General features: G+C 41.7%; 1 protein-coding gene across 4 annotated transcripts in view; it reads left to right on the top strand.

Moving 5' to 3' along the window:
- The window catches only part of LOC127455746 (xylosyl- and glucuronyltransferase LARGE2s-like), a 195,343-nt gene that overhangs the window by 123,208 nt on the left and 48,006 nt on the right, over positions 1-24,129 (top strand). The window contains exon 1 of one of the 4 annotated variants that reach the window (XM_051723850.1): positions 877-1,116. The exons of 2 other annotated variants lie outside the window; for them this stretch is intronic. The gene's annotated coding sequence lies outside the window, so the exon portion shown is untranslated. Of the gene's footprint in view, positions 1-876; positions 1,117-1,137; positions 1,297-24,129 lie in introns of those variants that run through there. One more of the 4 variants, XM_051723848.1, reaches the window with a different exon arrangement.

The following is a 24,129-nucleotide window of genomic DNA, read 5'->3' as shown; positions in this document are numbered from 1 at the left end:
TCCAATCCACTTTGTTTATTTTCCCATTTACAGAGCCAGGGCTGTGTAAAAACACCGGATTTTGTGTTCAGCGCACACACAGAACGGACAGCTAATGGACCGTGAAGAGATATTCAAGGAATCTGACAAAAACTGTATTGGATTAAAATAACTTACTCCACCTTTAACTGTAAAATACATCAACAACTATTTTTAGACCCTTCAAATTTCAGACAAAATTTTGGTCACAAATGTAACTAGTGGGATTAAATCGGTAAGACAATAAATAGGGTCAATTCTGATTTCATGTTATCTCTTACATGGACTCAATTTGTTCTTTGAACCTTAAAGTTTAGATTCGCCCCTCAACTCTTCTTGCTAACTGTAAAAACATTGGAAATTGGGGATGCTCTCAGTAATGTTGAATCAGGGTTGTACAGTGTAAACAGTGTGTTTAATTTAAAACCTCTCCAGACTGTCTGCTGTGCTGCTCATCACTTTGATAAGAGCTCATAATGAGAGCCTGTTGAAATCTAAATGACAAAGCAAGCATTATCTGATAAAAATGCTTGATTACACTCGCTTACATTGTCTCAAGCCACTGTCTATGAGCGCATGTGTGCGCATGCGCATGCTTGTGTATGGGACAATCTGTGCTTCTAGATCATGTTGCTTGCCAGTGGAGAGGAAGAGCTTCCCAGACCCCTGCATTCCTCCACACCCCATCTTTGTCATGCTGCAAGGTATTTGGAAGGTGACACTTCCCCCCTCCTTTTCTACCAAGTAATGCCAGTCAGCTCTCAAGAATGGAAAAGAGGGCGGAATGGAGGAGGAGAGAGTGAATAAGCCAAATGGGGTCAGGGCATTGAGTAAATCAGGTGTAGCAGTGCTTCTGAGTGCACAAAGACTTGAAGGTTTCACCGTCATGCCAAAGTCAGCAGCATCGAAGCAACTTTAAAAGCAATTACAGTATACTTTAGAGTGTAAAAGGAGATTTGAAGAAAGAGTGAAAGAGGAAGGCTGAGAGGTGCCTTTGATCCGAATGCAAGATGCAAACCTGCCGTGGCATGCTAGGAGAGAGGTGGAGAGAAAGAAGGCGGAGTTAATTCTCCTTCAGACACGCGTGAACAAACACAGGTAGGAAGGTTCAAAGTTTGACACTAGCAATTCACACCATTCCAAAATGTGTGCATGTTGGGCACTGTGGTTTTTATTCAGCTGTCAAACCACCATCAAGTGTGTCCAAGCTGGACAGAGGAAGAAAAAGTGAAAGAGAGAAAGAGGGAGAGAGAGAGCTGGCCTTGGCGCTGAGCAGAGGTAAAGATAAGTGTGTTCTTTTAGCCCTGTGAATGCAGGCTTTGTGTATATGGCTCCTTTTTCTTGCTCTGTTTTTCTCCTTGGTGATATGACTCTCTGTCTGCTATTGTAGGATAAGGTATTGTCCAACTTTTTATTTTAGTCTCTGCACTTTGTAAAAGTTACAGTGTCATTTGGGGGTGGGAGTGTGTGTGTATTTGGGGGGGGGGGGGGGGGGTAGTTTGTTGTGATTATAATTAGCTTTGTATAAAACAGAGGTCTGCATTATGTCCCCATTTAGAGGAAGTGTTTGTGTAATGGCTATGTAAAGAAAGCAGAGTAGTATTTTACACAGACATCCTGTGTAAGCATATAAATGGTAATGTTTAAAATAATGGCTTAGTCATTTATATTTTAATTAACATTAGCTCAGTAGACTTTTGTCATGTGACTTCAAGCTGGCCATTTTTACTTAAAAAAAAAGGGCTTTCAGGTAAGTCTGGATTTCCTCAATATGGAGAACAGAGACTGTAATGTAAAAAAAACAACAACTGAGAAATCTTTAAAAAAAAATCTAGTTTAAAACACACTTCATGGTCATGGAAATGTATTCATTAATTTTTGAAAAACATTTAAAGTATTTTCTACAAAAATGATTTAATGACTTAAAAAATGTCATGTGGTGTAACCGTTATTTATTAAATGTTTTAAAATACTTTCCTTGCACATTGAAGACATGAGAGTGTACACAGCTTAATAAATTAAAAAATAAAACATATTTTCCAAGGTAAAAAATTTGTTATCTATTAGTATTTAGATAAGGGTATATTATGCATATTATGTTGTGATTTAAATGTGTATTGTAAAGCTCTTTGGGTCAACTCCTGTTGTTATAAATGTGCTCTATAAATAAAGGTTGAGTTGAGTTGAGTACTCAGGGGGTGGAGTAATGACTTCCGCAAATATTAAATTATAATAGCTCATTTACACGTACACCAGAAAGCTGTTTAATATGAGAAAGCTGGTGAAGACGAAAGTGGTATGCACTTTGTAATGCAACATTACAAAATTATAATTTGCATTGCACTGCAATAAATGGGTTTCCCTCTACATTAGACTTCGGTGTTCCCCTGAAGCACTTGAACACATATGCACATGCACACTCTTCAAAAACATATTAACGGCAGTTATGCGTTAACATTAACACATAAAAGCATTGTTCCCTATCTGTCACTCACTTGATGTTGTGTCGATGTAGTGACGCTAGGGGTCACTCTTGGGAGCCCCAAACACCTCTGCTTTTTTGAAAAAAGGCCAATGAGAATTTGCATGCCACTCCCTCGGACATACTGGTATAAAAGGAGCTGGTATGCAACCACTCATTCAGATTTTCTCTTCGGAGCCGAGAGGTTGTATTCAGTGCACTGAATTCAATTCCCTCCAAAGATGCACCTCAAAACTGTTGGATTTATGGCGCATTTCAGCGGCTTCTCCCCCTCTGCACCCATGGAGTGCAGAGAACGCCCCTGGGTGCTTCGGCAGAGCAAAAATAAGAGAGTATATTCTAAAAGAGTATATTTTCATTCACAAAAAGAATGGCACACACACGGAATGTCTTTTTAAAGATGCATTTCCGTTTGTGTGTTATTCCTGGTTGCGGTCGTTATCTCTCTGCTTCTGACGGCCACGATCGCTGTCTTATGTGTCTGGGCACTGCCCACATGGAGACATCACTTGTGGATGAGTCATGTGCTCATTGCGAGAACATGACCATGGCAACGTTGCGGTCGCGGCTTGCTTTCATAAGAACCAGCACCGGTCCTTCTACCTACGGGTTTGAGGCCGCGTCGGTTAGCACTGGGGGCGATTTGGGGCCCCCCCCACGGACCTCAAATTCCACAGCACGCTCGATTGCCCCAATCGGTGGTCCAGCTGATTTGGAGTCAATTTGGTCGAGCACACTTCCCGGGAATCCTCCCACTGCCCGCTTTGGTACGCCCTGACCAAGGCACCCCTCGGTATAGATGTGCTGGCACACAGCTGGCCCCCTGGACTATGCAAATATGCGTTTCCCCCAGTGAGCCTACTTGCACAGACCCTGTGCAAGGTCAGGGAGGACGAGGAGCAGGTCGTCCTAGTAGCAACCTACTGGCCCACCCAGACATGATTCTCGGGTCTCACGCTTCTCGTGACAGCCCCCCCCCCCCCGACGAATTCCCCTGAGGAAGGACCTTCTTTCTCAGGGACGGGGCACCATCTGGCACCCACGACCAGACCTCTGGAATATCCACGTCTGGCCCCTGGATGGGATGCGGAACACCTAAGTGGCCTACCACCCACGGTGGTAGACACAATCACTCAGGCTAGGGCTCCATCTAAGAGGCACCTTTATGCCTCGAAGTGGTGTCTGTTCGCTAAGTGGTGTTCTTCCTGACGCGAAGATCCCCAGAGATGCGCAGTCGGATCAGTGCTTTCCTTCCTGCAGGAGAGGCGGCTGTCCCCCTCCACCTTGAAGGTGTATGTTGCCGCTATTTCGGCTCATCATGATGCAGTAGATGGTAAGTACTTGGGGAAGCACGACTTGATCATCAGGTTCCTGAGAGGCTTTAGGAGGTTGAATCCCTCCAGACTGTGCCTCATCCCCCTGTGGGACCTCTCTTTAGTCCTTCGGGGTCTACAGGGAGCTCCCTTTGAGCACTTGGAGTCAACTGAGCTTAAGGCACTCTCTTTAAAGACTGCCCTCCTGACTGCGCTCACTTCCATCAAAAGGGTAGGGGACCTGCAGGCGTTCTCTGTCAGTGAACCTTGCCTGGAGTTTGGTCTGGGTTACTCTCACGTAATCCTGAGACCCTGACCGAGGTTCCCATGACCCCTTTTAGGGATCAGTTGGTGAACCTGCAAGTGCTGCCCCAGGAGGAGGCAGACCCAGCCTTGGTGTTGCTGTGTCTGATGCGAGCTTTACGCATCTATTTGGATAGCACGCAGAGCCTTAGAAGCTCTGAGCAGCTCTTTGTCTGCTTTGGTGGACAGTGGAAAGGAAGCGCTGTCCCCAAACAGAGGATCACCCACTGGGCCACTGACGCCATCGCGATGGCATATCAGGCTCAGGACGTGCCACCCCCTGCAGGGTTATGAGCCCACTCTACCAGGAGTGTGGCAGCCTCCTGGGCCCTGGCCAGTGGCGCCTCTTTGATAGATATCTGCAGAGCAGCGGGCTGGACAGCACCCAACACCATTGCAAGGTTCTACAATCTCCGGTTTGAGCCGGTCTTGTCCCGTGTATTGGCAGGCATGAGCAGGTAAGTTCCGGGACAGCTAGCCGGGTGTACTGCTTGCGCATAGCGCCTTTCCACTCCCTTGAGGTGAAGACGTGCGCTCTTGACTCCCAGTCATGTTCACAGACTGTGATCCCTGGATGATTTTCCTCCTTAGCCCTCTGGCAGTTGATTTTGCGGAGAAACTCGCTGACCGGCCCAGTACGTGCGCTAATGAGCCCCTGTACTGAGGTAGGTGCTCCACATGTGCTGATTCCCTGAAGGCGACCCCATGTGATATTTTCCGCAAAATCATTTCCCTGTCGGCAAACTGCATCTTCCTTGGGCAGAGGCCCCTCTGCCCCCGGTCACCATGCTCTGTAGAAACTCCTCCTCCTTCGGGTAGGACCTACCATGGGACCTCTCCACATGACATACTTCCGACAAGACTTGGTAAGACCATGTGACGTATTCTACTCAAAATACCCCCCCCCCCTTTTTGGGCGGGGTGTGGTCTCCGAGTTGTCTTCCCCTTGGTAGGGACACCCCCAACGCAGACACTTATGGCTCCCAGTCAGTTAACATATTCCACTCTTTTTGGGGAGAAAAGAGAGGGAAAGAGGCCTCGGCTGGGCTAGCCTGTCCCTATAGTTGGGCAGTCGACTTGTTCCTGAAGGACCGTTCGACGCTCATAAGAGCAGAGCATTGGGGGAGGTTACGTGACGACCTGGTGCGCTGGCTACGAGGCACACAGCGGTATGCCCGTCACACACCGCCAATTCACATAACACAGTTCAGATAGTTGTGGCATTTTTTATAGGGACCCCTAGTGTCACTAAATCGACACAACGTTGAATGAGTGACAGATAGGGAATGTCCTGGTTACTTTCGTAACCTCCGTTCCCTGAAGGAGGGAACGAGACATTGTCTCCCTCTTGCCACAACGCTGAACTACCCGCTGAAATGGCCAGGACCTGGTCTCGGCTCCTCAGCACAAAACCTGAATGAGTGGTTGCATACCAGCTCCTTTTATACCCATATGTCCGGGGGAGTGGCATGCAAATTCCACTCGCCAATTCTCATTGGCCTTTTTCCAAAAAAGCAGAGGTGTTTGGGGCTCCCAAGATTGACCCCTAGTGTCACTACATCAACACAATGTCTCGTTCCCTCCATCAGGGAACGAAGGTTACGAATGTAACCAGGACGTTCTCTGACAGAAACTGGGTGTGATAAAGTGCTTTCTCTTAATAACCTGCACTCGTGTTTATGTGACATTTCAGAACTCCGCTTTCTGCAAAATCCCGGAATAAATCGTCTTCTTAAACGCATGTAAACGTGGTCAAAGAATGAAATCCAGAATGAAAGATATATATGGCAGTGTTGTAGTCGAGACCAGCTCATCTGAGTCCTAGTCGAGGGTCGAGGCCGAGTCGAGATCGAGACCAGTAAAGGCTGAGTCTAAGGCAAGAGATTTTTAATGAATTTATTAAATGTATAGTTCAAAGAACTATTGACTTTAGGCGCAAAAATCAAATAAACCTCATTTATTATTTTTTTAAGCTTATGTTGGTTAAACAATATTGCCAGTTGAGAATAAAATTAAATTAAAAAAATGACACATCATAGGTATTACAATTATGACATGTCAGTGTTAACAAAGTGTCAGTGAAAACTTCAAATTAAAGGTTCAAAGTGCCAAATTGGCTTACAAACTACAAGCTTCATTCAAGTCAAGTAAATATTTCTGCTTTACAAAATACTGTATTACTGTACTATAACTAAAATGGGCTTGAAAACCAAACAATAATGTACAGTATTAAATATGACAATGTTTACACAGAAATTGAATATAAACATTTACATTCAATTTGTTAACAATTTGCTCAATCGCACTACTATATTTAATTCATTGTAAGTCAAGTAAGCATTTCTGCTTACTTTTGCCTGCAAGATTTTGTCTCAGGGTACACACAAAAACCTTTATTTTTTTTTTTTTTTTTTTTTTCAGAAACCATTTGATTCTGATGAGGTTGAGAGAAGTATTTTAAATTTTCTTTAGTATGTGTAGCATTCATGTAATTAATGGCTAATGCATTTCTAAAAGACTAGAGGCCGTTCAGACCAACACAGTGCAATGAACCCAGAAAGCACATATACGTCTCCGAGATGTCTTTTTTAGATATTTCAATCTGGAAAGCATCTAACATCTGCTAAACATCTGATAAACATCTAAACAAGATTTACAATCATTCTTAAGCATAAACTTCTAAAAGACATTTGCTGAATGTCTTACTGACATCCAAGACATCCTTATAGACATATGTCTTATACCAAACAACGTAAAACAGACGTCTTCCAAATGTAAACAAACACATCAAATAGACATCTGTATGTTGTACATGTGCTATCAGGGAACAGAATATAACACAGGTGTCTCGAGTCATGTTTTTAACAGATGATGTTCTTTTTTAACTTGACAAAAGAATGTAAATAATTTGTGACACTCCTACAAGAGATGTCAAAAACACAGCGATACGTAATGCAATGGTCAAAGACATCCGTTTAGCATGTTTACATAGAAAAAAACCTGAAAAACAGCATGGATGGATGCAACAACACGTTTGGTGTGAACAACCCCTTATTAACAAGACACCGTTTGTTTTCCATTTTCTAAAATATCCCAATGCTGTTTTAATGAGTGAGAAACTGCTGCCAATTATTCAGTGAGATAGCAGTCCGAACTAATCGGACTAAATAGCCAATCAATTCAGACCTTTTTGCTAACCTGTTTGGCCAATTCACTGAAAATAACCGACTCAGTAGAATGATGTATTTGTGAACTGGGCATCACTAGTTCTGATAGTTGCACTTTATTCTGTTTTGAATACTATTTTGATGCTAGTGAAACTTTGTAATACAGCACTTTTCATACCACTGTCTCCTTAAGATGATTCGCTTATGTTTTCCTCTTTTGTAAGTCACTTTGGATAAAAGCGTCTGCCAAATGAATAAATGTAAATGTAAATGTGCACAGCAGACTGAAATGCGGGACAAACGTGAAGATCTCTGATATTGTCAGTCAAAAAAGTTTGTCAAATAAGTCAAAGCTTTAATTTATATTGTACTGTATTTATGTATGTTTTTAGAAAAGGGACTCGACTGAAAGCGGGGTTAAGTCCGAGTCCATACTTGTTGAAGTTCAAGTCAAGACTGAATTGCTCATGAGTCCATGACAAGACCAAGACCATTAAAATATCCGGTCTCGAGTACTACAACACTACAGGCAAAGAGCTGTAGTTTGTGAATGTTCATTGGAACAACAATTTCGGGAAACACCAAATCATTGAACTATGTTGGTAATGTTGGAACTTACGACCATAGTTGGCTAACGTTACTTTCAGGAAACACACCCCTGGATGGTTTTTAGCACATTGCTGTGTGGTTGCCAGTGTGTTCTGGGTGATTGTTAGGGTGCTGCTTTGTGATTGCTATGTGGTTTAAAGGTGGTTGTTTACTGTCCAAAGTCAAGAGAGTCCATCCACAAGACTCTTATGATATTCTGGTCCCCAGATATGGCTCAGGTTCCCTCTTTCAATGTAAGTCTATATGTGATTTTATTTTTTATTTTTTGCCAGCTTTATTGTCTGCCAGGTAAACATCGCAAGTTCAATCAAAAAGTAATAGCACAACATTCCTCAACAAACCACATGATTTGAGGTAGCATTCATGTCCAAAGCACAAATGGCACAGGATGACTTGTGCTCATAATTTTAATACCTAGGGTTAGATGTTATAATTTTTTTTTTTTTTTTTCTCCAAATCCCTAATCCTAAGTATTAGCAGTAGTAATAGAGATGCTTGCCTTAGCAATAAATTACATACTAATCTTAAATACATCCTGGCACATTTAGCCTAAATATTTAATTTACAAACATTATACTGTATGTGAAAAAAAAAAAAAAAAAAAAATGAAAAAAAGAAACTGCCTTTGGGGGTCTATCAAAATATGATTCAAATAAATACATATTTTTTATAGAATTCCTTTCCAAAGTATGGATACTGTGCACAGGTTGCCCAATAGAAAAAGGTTTTGCTTAACAAGAATACAAATTAGAGGGAACATTGGAGAGGATCATTGATTTGTCATAAACCGCCCATGCTCATGCTTAGGGCTGCTTGATTATGGCAAAAATCATAATCACGATTATTTTGGTCAGTATTGAGATTACGATTATTTAACAAGTTTACTCATTGACTTTGGAAACATTATACATTTATTGAACTTTTTTTTATTTTATTTTTTTTATTGTCTTTTTAACAGTGGATTTCCTTGAACTTTAAATGTAAACTGCACTGGTTAGGGGAGGTGGCTGTTATCATATGATAATTATTTTATGTTACGTTTGGTGGTCAAATAAAGAAAAGCCTCCATCGCCATCATTTACAGCATTCCATGGAATGAGATCTACTTTTTCATCATGTTATTTCAGCAAGACCTACCATGTACAATATAGCCTATACATTATCACAATACCAACATTTCAGTAGTCAGTAGTGAAATTTGACAATTCTCAATACCAGCTTCAAAACCACAACAAATAATAACGCTAACTAATTTGCTAATCATGGAAGAATGGTTTCAAGTTCTTATTCAAGACTAGTAAACAGTCAGTAATAAAATAACAATAAAAAACAGCAATGAACAGAAATAGATAAAAATAAAAGAACAAAAAATACAAATTAAGAAAATTCAGTGCTTTTTTTAACAGCTTTAAAAGTTTTTAGCTGTATGCTATTAAGTATTCAACTAAACATTCAGAACAAAATGCAACATAAAACTACTGTATGATTATAATAAATTAATACTTTTTAAAGCTACTAAAGTTATCCAGTCAAGAGCAGTGAGTGTTTTAAGAGCAGTGAGTGTTTTCTCATTTTCTTGTTATGGTTGTTTGATTATTATAATGACACACTACACTAGTTGGCAACAGGTTTATTAGCTTACATTTATACTTACAAGTCCTACATTTTAATATAAATCTGCTTTTTTCTCTGCCGTTTACGTTCACTTTAGACATCACTCTCTATGTTTATATGAATATCTCACCAAGACGGGCATTTTGATGGAATTTTGAAATGTATTTGACCATTCAGGCATGCATTAGCATGAGGATTTTCGGAACACACGCGCATGTTCAGCACACACATATACGCCACCTGTCAATCAAACAGGGCGCAGCTGTTACTAGATCAATAGCGAAATATAAAATTATGTGCTCTGGATTACTTTCAACAACTGAATAAGAATATAAACTTTCTAATAAGTAACACAGGCCTAGGCTATCACAAATACGGCTGGTTATTTTTTCATTATTGACATTTTAATCAGTCTGCTTGTACAGTCTGGCAAGATAAATTCGTTCACTTGCCCCTTCAAAAATCCACTTGTCCCAGACAAGCTTTAATGTCGAGCCCTGATTAAATATTGTATTCAACATTCTCCGAAAAATTTTTTTCTGTTGTATAGATCCTAAACTAAATGTATGTTGTTTTAAAGGAGTTTTAGATATTATTTTGGAAAACAAGCCAAAAAAAGACTAATCAAAAACGTATTTTGTTCCAGTGTATGATGGGCTAAGAATTACACTCTCGCCAAAATACATTTTCTTACAGTATTTCTCGATTGCTTAAACACATTTCTTGAAATGATGCCTCCTTTTCTCGAAACTCTAAACACATCCATATCTTCTCACCCAATTCCCCAAACTTCATATTTTCAGGTCAAAATGAAGCTCTCCACTCAAACCCATTCAGTCTTTGCCCTCAGACATGACACACAAGCCCTCAAAAACACACACATTACAACATGGTCTTAAACACTGGTGAGATAAATTCAAAACAATACTACAAAAACTGGTAATAAGTTATGTTGCTTGTGGTTCTCCCCCTCAAAAACCTTTTCACATGATGAACACAATAAAAGACACAAATATATACATTTGCACATTTTTTTATTCCTTAAAATGTACTGTACAGTACAATACATCAAACAACAACAAAAAAAATTCTGCCCCAGCATCCCGTCTTTGGTCTGGGACAGGCCTGAGAATCTCGTCAACATCACAGGCTATATTGGCCCTAGCCAGGCAAGTGGGGGTAAAATCCTCTTGCATGCCTGATCCACTCCTGACACGCATCAACTGAAATGTCTTGGCAAGCTTCTTCCATGGCCTGGAGGAGGTGAACATGGATGTGAGGTTCTCGGTAATACACTTTCCAATGCCATGCCGAAAAAACTCTATCGGGTGTAGAAAGGGAGAGCATGCAGGCAGAAAGATGTTGAAAAACCTCAGGTTATTGATAAACCAGTCACGAACCAGAGCAGCACGATGGAAGCTGACGTTATCCCAAACAACAACGTAGCAAGGCTGCTCTGGTTGTGCTGGCTCCCTCTGGTCAAGCTGGAACACACACTCTTAGACCACCAAGGAAACCAAGGAGAAGCATAGTGTTATAGGGTCCAAGAATGGCATGGCGGTGGAGTACCCCTCGTTGGCTGATGGCCGTGCACATAGTGATGTTCCCTCCTCGCTGGCCAGGAACATTCACAATAGCCCGATGGCCAATTATGTTCCTCCACCTTCTCCTTTTGGTCAAGTTAAATCCAGCCTCATCAACAAAGATAATCTCATGGGGAACAGGCCAGCCTTCAATCTCAAAGATTCTCTGCAAAACACAGTAAATGACTACCCTGAAACACAGTTCAAGGGGGCAGACCACCATATGTACTTTGTGCTACAGTATAAACTGCTGGACTGCTATACTGTGACAGTACATAACACTTCATACAATATAAAAACTCATACTTGAACATACTAGAAGTTAGTCTTTCACTCTGTCAGAGTTTAGTTTGAAAGGGACGTGGTAGGCCGGTTTCATCCGGAACCTGTGCTTTCGGAGGATGCGATCAATTGTGGAGAGGCTGATGGCATTTATCCCTCAAAATTGGTGATTGTCTTCAATCACTGTCCTTTGAATCGCTCGCAGGCAGATTACATTGTTGGCAATGACCATATTTACCAGCTCCCTCTTGCTCCACTGACAAAAGCCTTAGCCTGCCTCCACCAGGTGGTCATCTCTGTGTCCTACAAAAATAGAAGTACTAATTAATGTAACTGTAACACATCCTTTTTACAAAATGGAAGCATACAGAAACTCTCTGTATGTGAGGCAATTTGATGCATTTCTTTTTATTAGTATAGTGCAACAGCTACAGTACATGTATGTGTTGTAACATCACAGAGTACAGCACTCAAAAGTTACAGTAGAGAGCAGTCTGAAGTACACCTACCCGTTTTTCTCCCTGAAGGTTCTTATGATCGAGGCGACGGTGAAGCGACTCAAGTTTGGCTGTACTTGTTGCCCAGCCTCCCTCAGTCATACCATGGACAAGGACATGGTCAGCTAGAGTGGCACGAATTTAATCCAAGACTGCTTGTCTCCTTGCCCTTCCTCCTCCTCCTCCTCGTCCTCGTCCTCGTCCTCGTCCTTCAACTCTTCCTCCACTCCCTACTGTTCTTCTTCCTCCTCCTCCTCCTCTCCAGTGTCCTCAACCTCTTCCTTCACATCTCTCTGGATCCATTGTTCCAAAACTGAATGAACTGACTCGGGCCCTTTTATCTATCTATTGAAGGTTCTGATTGGTGTGTGATAAATTTTGACTCTTAGTGTTTCCACTTGGGTAATTGTGTGCTAATTGAGCTCAAGCTGTGCTGACTTTAGTGAACAATATTGAATGCTAGTGGTTTCTAAATGACCACATGGTGTAGGCAATTAGAAATGAAGGGATTTGTGTGTAGAGTTTTGCAGTGACCGTTCAACAAATCTGACTCAAGTGTCAAAACAGGGGAATAGTTTTTATAGTTTAGGGAAATGAGTGTGCTTTTTGATAAATGGTGTTATGGTTTTGAAATTTTAGTTCAAAAGCCTGGTTATAGTGTTTAAGCAATCAAGAAAAACTGTAATAGAGCTGTGTGTTGCTGATTTTCTTCATGATAAGATACACACAGTGAATGTGACACATATATTATGATTCACTACATTATAATCTAGCTGCAGCAAACATGCACGAGTGATGAGCATCCCTGCACCACAGTGTGCATCAGCCGAGAGAAGATTCAATCTCTTCCCTGGTCACTTCACGCAACTCATAGATTCAGCGCTGACCGCACAGAGAAATACCAGTTTCGGAGTTTATTTTCATAACCCGCTTATTATTTGAACTTTAATAAAGGATGCTTTAAATATATAATGCTGGGGTGTTTCATTGTGAAACGGAATGCAGCACAATAATCATTTATCTCGATTATCTTGTTTTAGTCAAAAATATATTAATCGCCTAGCCCTACTCATGCTCCACACCTTAAATTATCAGTCAATTAACAGTCAGGCATCTTATTGCCTTAACATTTATTTCACGAATGACCTCCTCTCTGCACATCACTGATTACTGGATTTTGCAAGAAAATTCAGCTTCTTAAATTTTCATACGAGTCAGTGGGTCCGAGTAACGCTTTACAGTTCAGTTTCTGACCTTACTGGTTTCTTCAAGAATAGATTATTGACATTTTCTCTCATTTTCTTCAATTTGACTTTTTCTGAATTGTGACTTCAGAAATTAATATAGCTGCAAGCAGCGATGATGGGCCCAAGCACCATGGGTCCATTTCCACCCATTGGCATTCGGAAAACAATGCATGATGGACACATGCATTTGGTCGAGTAAATAAGTAAGACACCATGTCTTACCTTCTGTTCAGACATAATGGTTAACAGCTTTGATGTGTGTGGCAAATTAAATAAATGTGTAATTATGGCAAGTATTGGAATCCCTTGAACATCTATTGTTTCCAGCTGGAGGCCTTAAGATCGTTATTAAACATATGGCTGAGTTTGTCAAATACACCCGAATACACTACCACCTCATAGAATTTTACCTGTTGCCATGACAACACTTTTCAAGATATCTAGAATCCCATCCCAATTTTACATCAGCTGTGTCTTGACATTATTGTTAACAATTTTTAAGCGATTTATTAGTGAGGTCTGTTGTAAGTGCCACACCTACTGTTTCCAGTTGGTGGCGCTATGACCGTGACCCACAGTATCCATATCCATGTGATTAGCCCCATTACCAAACATGCAGCTCAATTTTGATCTAAATCACACAATACACAGAAGATAGGAGATGGTTCCTGTTTCCATTTTTTCTACAAGTTTATTGCCTCGCCATGGCAATACCGTTCAATATATCAAAAATCCTTTAGCAATTTAGCATCTTCAATGTCTTGGCATAATGCTGCCTAAATTTGGTGACAGTCACATGAATCCACTAGGAGGAGTATTTAAAGTCCAGGGCATGCAATTTCTAAAAAAATCCAGAGTCTATCCAAAATGGCCGACTTCTTGTTGGGTGGAGCTAGGGCTTGGTTGACCAAGTTTTGACTGGTCGGTTGATCGCAAAAAAAAAAAAAAAAAATCCACAGGAAACCGATGAACCGGTATTACCACTGGTTGGACATTCATCATCATCATCATCATCATCGGCGGTCACTCGAGGCGAGTATGACTGTCCTCTCCATTGGGTCATCTACCTGTGGGTCTTCAGATGGCTGTAGAGGCCGATCCGCGATCCACATACTTTGGTGCAGTGTGGGCAGGGGAGAGTGGTGGTGGTTGGTGGTGGTTGAGCCTTTTTTTCTTTCTCCTTGTGAAGCTGTCGCTTTGTCTCTGCGGCACAGCAGAGTTCTGTTTCATGATGTCCAATTCCTTCCTGCACGGATTTCTTCCAGGAGCGCCTGTTCAGTGCAATGTGTTCCCAGTTGCTTGATGTGATGTGGAATTTCTTCAGAATGGTCTTGATATTGTCCTTGTAACGTTTATTTTATTTCTGTCCATTGGAGTTGGTACTGCATTATTGTGGTGGTGATGCTAGTAATGTTGGCTTCCTCCAAGACACTGATATTGGTGCGTATGTTCTCCCAGCTGATACCTCCAAGACCTGAAACTTTCGTAAGGATCTTTGGTGGTGTTGTTCCAGGGCTCTCACTTGCCTGCTTTAGGTGGTCCATGACTTGGCTCCATACAGCAGGGTGGGGAGGACAATGGCTCTGTAGACCAGGAGTTTTGTTTGGGCTGTTAGGTCTCGGTCTTCGAAGACTCTTTTCCTGAGTCTGGCGTAGGCTCCACTGGCACAACTCAGGCAATGGTTGACCTCGGAGACAATGTCAGCTTTTGAGGAAAGAAGGCTGCCGAGGTAGGGGAAGTGGTCCACATTTTCAAGAGTGGTGTTGTCCACTTTTATGGTGGGCTGGATAGATGGCTGGTTGGGTGAAGGTTGATGTAGGACCTGGGTCTTCTTGATGTTTAAGGCTAGGCCCAGGGCTCTGTATGCCTTGGCAAAGGCATTGAGGATGCCCTGGAGGTCTTCTGCAGAGTGTGCTGCGATGACGTTGTCGTCCGCGTACTGAAGCTCCATGATGTTGATGTTGCTGACTTTGCTCTTGGCCTTGAACCAGTTAATGTTGAAGAGTCTGCCATCAGTTCTGTACAGGATTGGAATCCCCTGTGGCAGCTCTTCACCAATGAGGTGGAGTATGGCAGCAATGAAGATGGCAAACAGGGTGGGTGCAATGATGCATCCCTGTTTGACCCCCATTTCCACAGTGAAAGGCTTGGACTCAGAGCCGTTGTTGCTGAGCACTGTGACTGACATGCCATCATGTGGAAGCCTCAGTATTCTGATGTACTTGTCATGACAGCCGTACCTTGATAGTATGCTCCACAGAGCCTGGCGGTCTACCATGTCAAAAGCCTTTGTCAGGTCTATGAAGGCCATGTACAAATGCTGCCTTTGTTCACTGCATTTTTCCTGTAGTTGGCATTCTGTGAATATCATGTCAACTGTACCTCAGGATGAGCAGAAGCCACACTGTGATTCTGGGAGTACTTCCTCAGACAGTGGTAGCAGTCAGTTTGCAAGGACGCGAGCAAGGACTTTGCCTGTTGTTGACAGGAGCAAGATGCCCCTGTAATTTCAACATTCAGCCTTGTCCCCCTTCTTGAATATGGTCACTATTAGAGCATCCCTGAGCTCTGAGGGAAGTTCTTATTTTTCCCCAGACCTTGATGAGTAGGGCATGGATGTGGTACAGGAGCTCTGAGCCACCTTCCTTTAAGATCTCAGCTGCAATTCCATCTGGACCAGCGGCCTTGTTGTTCTTAAGGGTCCTGGTGGTATCTTGAACCTCTGTTATTGTTGGAGGTTCCCCCATGTTTTCTCTGATGGGACTGTGTGAGATGTGGCTGGTATTGTCTGTTTCAGTTGCACTGTCACAGTTGAGGAGTTCTTGGAAGTGCTCCTTCCATCAGGTTTTAATGGACTCATTGTCCTTCAGCAGCTCCTGCCCATCCTTTGAGCACAGCAGGTTTAGGCTGCGGCAGCTTGGACCATAGACAGCCTTGGTAGCACTGAAAAAACCTCTGGTGTCACCCAAGTCTGCCAGTCTCTGGATTTCCAGAGCCTTTTCTGTCCACCAAGAATTCTTTAGCTCCCTCACCTGTCTCTGGACATCCACCTTGGCTCTGGAGTGAGCCACCCTTTTGGCCTTGCAGGATACATCATTTTGCCAGGCACGTAAGGCTTTCCTTTTCTTGGAAATGAGTTGTTCTATATCTGTGTTGTTCTCAACAAACCAGTCCTAGTGTTTTCTGGACTTGCACCTAAGAATGGGTTTGCAGGTAGCGAGGATGGTGGATTTGAGCAGGCTCCAGTGCTCTTCGATGTCATCAGCATATTCCTGTTGGAGGCTTTCCCCAAGAAAGGCCTGAAGTCACTGCTGGATGGCAGTTTCATCCAGGCTTTTAAGATTCAGTCTTGGTTGGATCTGTTTCTTTTGAACTCTCCTCTTCCTCATGAGTTTGATTGACATTGTGGAGCAGATGAGGCGATGATCTGTCCAGCAGTCATCTGCATCGATCATGGCCCTTGTGATGTTCACGTCACAGTGGTCCCTGGCTCGTACAATGACATGCCAATGTCAATGAGATGCCACTGTTTGGAGCGGGGGTGTCTCCAAGATGCCTTAAGATTGTTTTTCTGGTGAAAGAGGGTGTTAGTGATGGTGAGGTCGTATTGAGCACACTTGCTGAGAAACATAACTCCATTTGAGTTGATGTTCCCGATGCCTTAATTTCCTATAGTGCCCTTCCAGAGGTGTTGTTCCTGGCCAACCCTGGCATTGAAGTGTCCTAGGAGAATAATCTTATCCTCCCTCGGGATTCATTACTTCCTCTTCAGAGTCTAAATTAGGGGGATAGGCACTCACCTCTGTTGCTATCTGGTTGTTGGCAAGCACCAGACGGATGGCCATGAGATGCTCACTGATCCCCACAGGAAGTTCAGAGAGGTGGCTGATGAGCTGGTTCCTAATGGAAAATCCAACACCATGGATCCTGGGCTCATCAGAGGCTTTTCCTTTCCAGAAGAAAGTGTAGCCACCCTTCTCCTCCAGTTGTCTTTCATCTGCCAGTCGGGTTTCAGAAAGGGAAGCTAGGTCAATCCGGTATCTCCTCAGTTCTCTAGCGATGATCGCATTTCTCCTCTCCGGTCTGTCACTGGGTGCACTATCCATCAGTGTGTGCACATTCCAGGCTCCAAAGTTCATAGTTCTGTGTTCCTGACCGCGAATGGTGATCCCTTTGGACGTGGTAATCCAGTTGCTATTTTTAGGGCACCTTTATTAGCCCCTTCCCCAGGTGGGGTGAGCAGAGTGGATCCTAAAGAGGGCTGCTCAGTCATGGGTGCAGATGCTGAAGGGCTCTTTCTGCCTCGTTCCAAGAGCCCAGCAATTGAGTCTAGCACCCACTGCATAATGTGCCGGTTCATGACTAGGGGCTTCCAGATCTCACAATCCTGCCCCTATCACCACTTGCTGGTCGCCATAGGACTTAAACTGGCATGTTAGGGTGGATTCCCTTTAAAGAGAACGCCTGTGCGTTATTTTGTTTAATGTGGGGAGACTGGTCCATGGACAGCCACCACGCGGTCCTTGACAGATCTGGGTCAGGATCCAGTGGCATGGAGTCCAAGACGACTCGGGGCCCTTTTCTGCTGCAGCCTTCATCCGCCTTCCCAGCCATTGTGATGCTCCCCTAAAGCCAGCCATCATTCTCCGCCTGTTCCACCGTTGAGATCTTGGTTGGATTGCTCTTTGTCAGGGACCTCCCCCTCTACCTTACCACCATGGTTGGCCCTACCAGGAGCATAGCTCCAGATGGCAATGCTCTCGGGATCTCAGGACCACACAATCCTCTCCACCATGACAAGTTGACAATCCCCAGAGAGGAAATTTACCACAGGTTGGATGCTAGGTGGTACTAGGGGGTTATTTTCATTAAGCAAGGTTAGGGTTAAGCCTACACAATAAAGCAAGACACCTTGATTTCAAACTTTGTACTATATTTTTTATTTTATTTTAACAAAAATTTCAAATGAAACTGGAAAAAATTAAGTGCAATTAAAATGTGTGTTCAGCTTTTTGAAAGATGGCTTTACAACAGTTGTGAAGGGCAACATCTCTCTTGCAAAGAACCTACTTCATCTGTGCATTCTCTACTGGTCGGATATTTTGTTGTCTGGGAAAATACATCGTGTGTGTGAATAAATTTGTTTTGTTCCCTCCTTAATGATATATATATATATATATATATATATATATATATATAAACTCAGCAAAAAAGAAACGTCCTCTCACTTTCAACTGCTTTTATTTTCAGCAAAGTTAACATGTGTAAATATTTGTATGTACATAAAAAGATTCAACAACCAAGACATAAACTGAACAAGTTTCACAGACATGTGACTAACAGAAATTGAATGATGTGTCCCTGAACAAAGGGATGTTCAAAATACCTCTTTCAGCCTTGCGGACAGTCTGAGCACTGATGGAGGGATTGTGTGTTCCTGGTGTAACTCAGGCAGTTGTTGTTGCCATCCTGTACCTGTCCCGCAGGTGTGATATTCGGATGTACCGATCCTGTGCAGGTGTTGTTACACATGGTCTGCCACTGCGAGGATGATCAGCTGTCCTTCCTCTCTCCCTGTAGTGCTGTCTTAGGCATCTCACAGTACGGACATTGCAATTTATTGCCCTGGCCACATCTGCAGTCTTCATGCCTCCATGTAGCATGCCTAAGGCACGTTCACGCAGATGAGCAGGGACCCTGGGCATCTTTCTTTTGGTGTTTTTCAGAGTCAGTAGAAAGGTCTCTTTAGTGTCCTAAGTTTTTATAACCATGACCTTAATTGCCTTCCGTATGTAAGCTGTTAGTGTCTTAACGACCGTTCCACAGGTGCATGTTCATTAATTGTTTATGGTTCATTGAACAAGCATGGAAAACATTGTTTAAACCCTTTACAATAAAGATCTGTAAAGTTATTTGGATTTGTACAAAATTATCTTTAAAATACAGTGTCCTGAAAAAGGGACGTTTTCTTTTTTGCTAAAGTAACCACCTTTCCATTTACCGTCAGGCAATTATCCGTCTAAACATGCAGGTGGAAAATTACTTACACAAATGAAGACAAAAAAACAATTAGAAATGTAAAAATAATAATTATAATGATGATAATAATCACTTAAATATAAATCATGGTTCGAGGTGAATGTGTTTTTGTATTATTTTATATTTTAATCACAGATGTATAGGCTGCAGTTGGGTGAGCTAATGACTGTAAGTTGAAAGTTGTTCGGCTTGATGAGAACAATATATATACCAAGGTTGGTGACTGTAGGTGAAAATGGGGGTGCTACAGAGGCAGTCTTACACACCCATTTTAAAAAAGGGTGCTACAGAGTCCCCCCTACACGCCCATGCATGAACTTTTGCCCAGCCCTAATAGCCAACGACTCTGATGTGTGTGCAGAATTTCATGAAACTGTAAGCATGCCAAGTGCCTCAAAAATGCCCAAATATAGGAAGAAAGGAATAATAACAATTATTGTGTTGCCATGGCAAAAGTGTTTAAGATATCATATTTTCCTTTACAATTTTACATCAGCAGTGTCTTGAAATCATTCCAAAGAATTTTGAAGCAATTCATTTAAACACAAGAGGGCTATTTCAAAGTCTGTTAAAAGTGCCATACTTCCTGCTGCCAGTTGGTGGCACTATGACCGTGACCCATAATAGCCACAGCAATGTGATTAGCCCCCATTACCAAACATACAGCTGAATTTAATTAAAATCACACAATGCACACACATTTTGTTTGCAAAATGTCAAGAGTTTTCACACATGTTAAGTACCCCAAAAGTACCAAAAACCTTGAAAATATTATTATTAATAATAATAATAATAATAATAATCCTTAGAAGAACAATAGGGTCTCCGCACTTACAGTGATTGGACCCTAATAGTCCTAAGAACAACAATAGGGCCTCCGCACTTTCAGTGCTTGGGCCCTAATAATAATAATAATAATAATAATAATAATAATCCTTAGAATAAAAATAGGGCCACTGCACTTTGTGCTTGGGCCCTAATAATAATCCTTAGAAGAACAATAGGTTCTCCGCACTTACACTTTTATATCTTTTTTATTCCGACTTTGCCCAAGTCCACTAATAATGTTAATAAAAGTTTTTTGCACCAAAAACAGTCATAATTTATTCTTCATGACCATTTTCCACCCCCTCTCTACATGAACGTTAAAATGTAGCCAGGATGCTTTTGCTGTACCTTTAAGACTTGTATATGTAAATGATCACTGTTATGAATAACCAGCCTCAGTATACCAGCTTAGTTATTTATCAGGATGAATCATTTATTAATGCGTTCATGGTTTTGACATTATAACAGTTATAGTCACAATGTGACAACACTATATTGCTCCCATTAATCAACAAAGCTGTAGTGTAGTTTTGGTGAACTATGACAGTTATCATGTCATAACCATGAGAACATTAACATATGTCAGCAAAAATGTACATATCAATGCATATTTAGCAACGTAGCGCACTTCCAGTGTAGATTGTGTTACATCACACCAAGTAACTTCACCAAGTGCCTTCAGCAACACAAACCTTAAGCATAAATCTTTTTAAAGTGCTGGTTGTCTAATGGTTGGCAGTTTTCTATCTATTTCTCTATCTCTATCTGTATCTCTATCTCACACTCACTCTCAGATGTATGATTGAGGCTTTGAGGTTTTTTGAGGCCTATAAGACGCTGAGTGATAGAAGCTGATTTGGTTTCCTGACTGGGAAGAGAGAAAGATTAGGCGGGATTTAGGCCTCAAAGGGACAACTATAGCATGTGAGGAGATATTAAGTGGAAAGAGAGGGATTGGACAAGGGAGGGAGAGTGCAGTGTTTTTGAAGATTAGCCCCCCAATGCACCTAGGTATCAGACGCAGGGACAGGCTCACACACAGAGTCTTTATGAGTGATATCCCATGATTCCTTGCTGCAAAGCCACTGGAGAAAAGTTCTTAATGTCTGTCAGTTCTCCTCCAGTGGCTTAAGGTTGGAATGATACCTTTCAAACCTGTGTGGCTCACTCTTCAAACCTTTGAAGATCACAAATGCCTAGAGATTTTCTATAGTTAGTTTGAGGCAATAATGATCAGACAGTTGGTTAGTAATTTTGTGATGTTGTTGATGTTTTATTAAGCTGGCATCCAACAGATCTGTGTGTTTGTGCTCAAAGAGAGGAAGAAGTTAAAATAATTTACTTCTTTTGGTCCAATATAAGTTGAAACTCCATTTCAAACCTTCAAAGAACCTCACAAATGTCTGATTTGGGATGTTCTACATAGGCAGAAACTCTCTTAATGGTCTCTCATGCACCCAAATAACTCTCCTTGTGCGAAGCACACAGCAAGCTTAGCATGTTGCAAAAATACAAAAATACATTGCACACATAAATATTGTGTAAAATACTCCAAATATGGGTCATTTTATATTAGATGGAGCTATATTTTAGCCAACTTTTTCACTATGGCTGTTCAGACACATGTGATGCTGCATTAGATTTGGGTTCTGCATTTATAGGAGCATTCAAATACGAGATGCACGCTGTCATGTCAACAGACTACATGACAAACATTGACGAATGTGACACTAAAATGTGTTATCAATTACTACTTGCTTCATTCTATGAACAAAATCCACATGAGATCAGTAAAAGTATGATGATTTACAATAAAATACTGTACATGCAGTACATAATGTGTAATTTGTCATGTTTGCTTTCTGGATTCATGGTGCTAATGCTACCGCTCACATGCTTTAAGTGGCCATATGCACGGGTTACTCTCAGTTATTGAATTTTATGGAATCCACGTAATATCATGAAAAAGAGTTTTTATACTTATACATTATACTTATTTTTTAAAGAAGGGCATTGATATCTGCCAAATGAATAAATATAAATGCAAATGTATTACTGCAAAAATAGGTGTATAAAAGGGTGGAAACTGCACTCCATGAGTTCATGTCGACCGATCTCGACTGTGAAACGAAAAATATGTTGGTGTCAAAGTAGGTGGAGCACTGGGTCACACCCACCGATTACGTGGACTAATGACACTAAGGAGGTTTTTAACAGTCGGTATGAAGATTTCCTGAAGGTTTGTTCTGACAAGCTGTTTTGAACCACCGCAACAACCTTAAAGACACCTTCCTTTTGGTCAGATTTTTTTTTAAATGTTGTCAACCCATTCTTTCTTCGATTTTGCTATAAAAGAAATCACTTAGCTCGTTGCAATGCATTCTGAAATTGCCTTATGCATGAAGTATAAATTTGAAGCATAAATAGATTTAGCCAAAACGAAGTATCTTAGAAGGCAACATCATTTTTTTGTCAATAATGCCTGAAATGACTGCCTAGTTAGGCATACTAGGCAACTTAAAAGGGTTTGGAACATAGTTTAAGTCTGAAAGGAAGATTAAAGGAAAGGACTTTAGTGCATCATCATTGAGGGTCATTTGCAGTTTCAGTTTTGATCTGTGAAGTCTTAAGTGTGAGTGGAGTTTCTAGTCAGAAACTAGAAATTTAGAACTGTCCGTAAAAAGACGGTGTGTGGATGTACAGACATGGTTTGAAGTGATTGTTTTTTATTCAAAGATGCCTTGTCCCTGATTATATTCACAGTTACAAAGTCCTTCATTTAAAAGGGATACGCCATTGTAATTCTGCTTCCTCTCCACAAAGATTACTCCATACCATTTGAATAAGATTAACATACTGTGACTGACAGACACAGTGGAGCCCTGGTCTTATCCACCTGTGCTTCGCTGCACCAATGGAACATAAGCATGACAAATCTGCAGATGAATATGTTAAATATCCCTCTAAGTAAGTAGTCATGTAGAAGACACTTTCATCTAAAATGGCTTACAGTATTGCCAGAACAACCACCCTGGTTCTATGGGATGAATGTAGTATCATAATTATGCACAAATGCGTAAACACTTATCCATCAATTCGATAAATGTCATACATGCATCTTACAATCCACATACAAATGCCTTTCAACTTGTGCAGCGATTTGTACAAATAGAGACATATTTGTGAATACAAATGTTCCCTTTTGTATAAATGTAACACAATTTGCATGTTTACCCAAAGGAAGATGTTCCAAATTAAACACAAAATGGCCTTGTAAAGTACTGAACGTGCATTTGTGGATCAAGTGACACGTGCATTCATTGACATGTTTTTGTGTCTATTCTGTTTTAATTATTTCAATTTTGAGACTTTTGTTTAGCTGTTTTTACCATGGCCGACCCACACACAAACAACTAACATTGAACAAGTCCATAAGTGTGGGCAGATCTACCCACCAATTTGGGAAAAATTCACAAATGCGTGTTATTAGCCTTATACACTATATTGCCAAAAGTATTCGCTCATCTGCCTTTAGACACATATGAACTTAAGTGACATCCCATTCTTAATCCATAGGGTTTAATATGACGTCGGCCCACCCTTTGCAGCTATGACAGCTTCAACTCTTCTGGGAAGGCTTTCCACAAGGTTTAGGAGTGTGTTTATGGGAATTTTTGACCATTCTTCCAGAAGCGCATTTGTGAGGTCAGACACTGATGTTGGACGAGAAGGCCTGGCTCGCAGTCTTCGCTCTAATTCATCCCAAAGGTGCTGTATCGGGTTGAGGTCAGGACTCTGTGCAGGCCAGTCAAGTTCTTCCACACCAAACTCGCTCATCCATGTCTTTATGGACCTTGCTTTGTGCACTGGTGCGCAGTCATGTTGGAACAGGAAGGGGCCATCCCCAAACTGTTCCCACAAAGTTGGGAGCATGGAATTGTCCAAAATCTCTTGGTATGCTGAAGCATTCAAAGTTCCTTTCACTGGAACTAAGGGGCCAAGCCCAGCTCCTGAAAAACAACCCCACACCATAATCCCCCTCCACCAAACTTCACAGTTGGCACAATGCAGTCAGACAAGTACCGTTCTCCTGGCAACCACCAAACCCAGACTCGTCCATCAGATTGCCAGATGGAGAAGCGTGATT

Source organism: Myxocyprinus asiaticus, chromosome 18 (genome assembly GCF_019703515.2).
Source record: "Myxocyprinus asiaticus isolate MX2 ecotype Aquarium Trade chromosome 18, UBuf_Myxa_2, whole genome shotgun sequence".
Lineage (NCBI taxonomy): Eukaryota > Metazoa > Chordata > Actinopteri > Cypriniformes > Catostomidae > Myxocyprinus > Myxocyprinus asiaticus.
The sequence above is the reverse complement of the archived record's forward strand: the minus strand, read 5'-3'. Positions and strand labels throughout refer to the sequence as shown.